We start from the raw sequence: 2,156 nt of genomic DNA on the forward strand, positions 1-2,156 counted from the left end.
CAAAATCAAATTAACAACCATTTTATTCTAAAAAAACGAAATGAATGTAACTGATATAAGAATATTTTTTTATTCCCATACAGGAGACGCCAACAATAATAAACTAACCAATATTTATCGAATTTTATGACTGTCAATTGACGGCCAAGGTTCTATCAATCCCTATTCAAGTTTCAGTGGCTATCAAATAATAGCCAATGTTTTGTCAGCCAGTACTGGGCTAAATATAAAATTTTCTCTGAATTTGAAGCATGCAACATGAACCAATCTCACAAGTCACAGGAGTAAGAAAATCATTCTTAAGAAATGTGACAATCGGACAACGTCCAAATCACGTTGAAACTACCAGTTCTCGTCTGATCACTGAAGTCAAGCAACGTTGAGCACGGTTAGTACTTGGATGGGATACCGCTTAGGAACACCGTGTGATGTTGCCTCTCAATTTTTTTATTTTTTGTCAATCATCAAAATCAAATTAATAAACATTTTGTTCTAAGAAAACGAAATGAATGTACTGATTTAAGAATATTTTTTTTTATTCCCATACAGGAGACTCCAACAATAATAAACAAACCAATATTTAGCGAATTTTATGACTTTCAATTGACGGCCAAGGTTCTGTCAATCACTGTTGAAGTTTCACTGGCTATCAAATAACAGCCAATGTTCTGTCAGCCAGTACTGGGTTAAATATAAAATTTTCTCTGAATGTGAAGCATGCAACATGAACATATCTCACAAGTCACAAAAGAAAGAAAACCATTCTTAAAAAATCTATATATTTATATATGCGATCTATATATATATATATACGAAATCTATATATGTATATATATATACGAAGATTTATAATACAATTTATAATTTTTAACAGAAAAATAAAGTTGTTAATTGAATATGTGTGCCTTTTATGATTTATTTGCCAACTAATTACTCAAAAATAAATAATATAAAATAATATAGATGCAATATAGATTCTCCTTATTTAAAATCCTGGCTACACATGTAATTAAATTTTTAGATACTTCAACAAAATCATTCTTTCCTTCTTTGAAAGATTGAATAACTTATAATTCACAATCTTCATAAATATATATTTTATGTAACATATATAATAATAATTTTTATAAATATTGCAAAATATTAGAAATACACAGATTGTTATTCTCAAAAATTATTAACAGTAATCATTTTTTTTTATTTAAGTTTATTTATATTGATTAATTAAATGAAATCTTATTTTTCTGCATAAAATGTTTAAATTTATTATAAGCTAGATTTTTATGATATTAATTATAATATTTTTCAAAATAGCAAGTCATCTCGCATAAGGATATCCAAGAACATCCCACTTGTATCAGATAACAGAAGCTCGTTAAATTATCTAGATCTAACGACTGCGTGCAAAATTATTTTTCGTTGCAATAAGGTAAGATGATTCTAGGCAGTATAAAACACAAGAAGTATAGCCGAGGTAATAATAAAACTGGTATTTGCAAAAGCTTATCCTTTCTTGTCGTAGTTAAATATATTTATATCATGTTTTAAATTAGAGTATTAGAGATCGTATGTGTTACAATTTAAAGTATTATCAAAAATATAAAAATGTCATAGATTGTTCTATTATTATGTTTGCATACCTGTATAAGATTTAAGCCCAAATCTTTTATTGATTTAAAAATTATTTTTTTATTTTCCTTAATTTTTATATTATTTAATAATGCTACTTTATCAAATTTGCAAATAAATATTACAAAATGCGATTTAATATAATTACTATAAGTAATTTTTAATGCCACTTCTAAAGATTAGAAAAAAACAAAGAATAAATTGAACCGAGATTAAAGTTAATTTACGTTGATAGAAATGAGCATAAATGGATCCAAATTAACTTTCGCACGAATTTATTCATCGAAGTTTTATTAGTATACATAAAAAATTTAATTAATAATGATTATTAAATTTTTTGTATATTCTAATGAAACTCCAATAAATATTCGTGCAAAAATTCATTTGGATCCATTAAAGTTGTTTACAGTTACAATCGTTCTAAAAGTAGTACTATAGTAACTATAAAAGTATAATATAGTTCTATAATAACTATAATAATTATAAAAGTTACAATTATTAAACTTCTTGCGCCTAAAAATAATTTA

The 2,156-nt window shown here is 25.3% G+C and overlaps 1 long non-coding RNA gene across 1 annotated transcript in view; it reads left to right on the forward strand.

The window, feature by feature from the left end:
* LOC108684835 overlaps window positions 1–715 on the forward strand; it is a 1,420-nt gene extending 705 nt beyond the window's left edge. Inside the window, exons 3-4 of the long non-coding RNA XR_001931652.1 lie at window positions 84–388; window positions 550–715. This is a non-coding gene — a long non-coding RNA (uncharacterized LOC108684835). The remainder of the gene's footprint in view (window positions 1–83; window positions 389–549) is intronic.
* Window positions 716–2,156: the final 1,441 nt, after the last annotated feature.

The sequence above is a fragment of the Atta colombica genome, unplaced genomic scaffold (assembly GCF_001594045.1).
Source record: "Atta colombica isolate Treedump-2 unplaced genomic scaffold, Acol1.0 scaffold140, whole genome shotgun sequence".
In the NCBI taxonomy this organism is placed as follows: domain Eukaryota; kingdom Metazoa; phylum Arthropoda; class Insecta; order Hymenoptera; family Formicidae; genus Atta; species Atta colombica.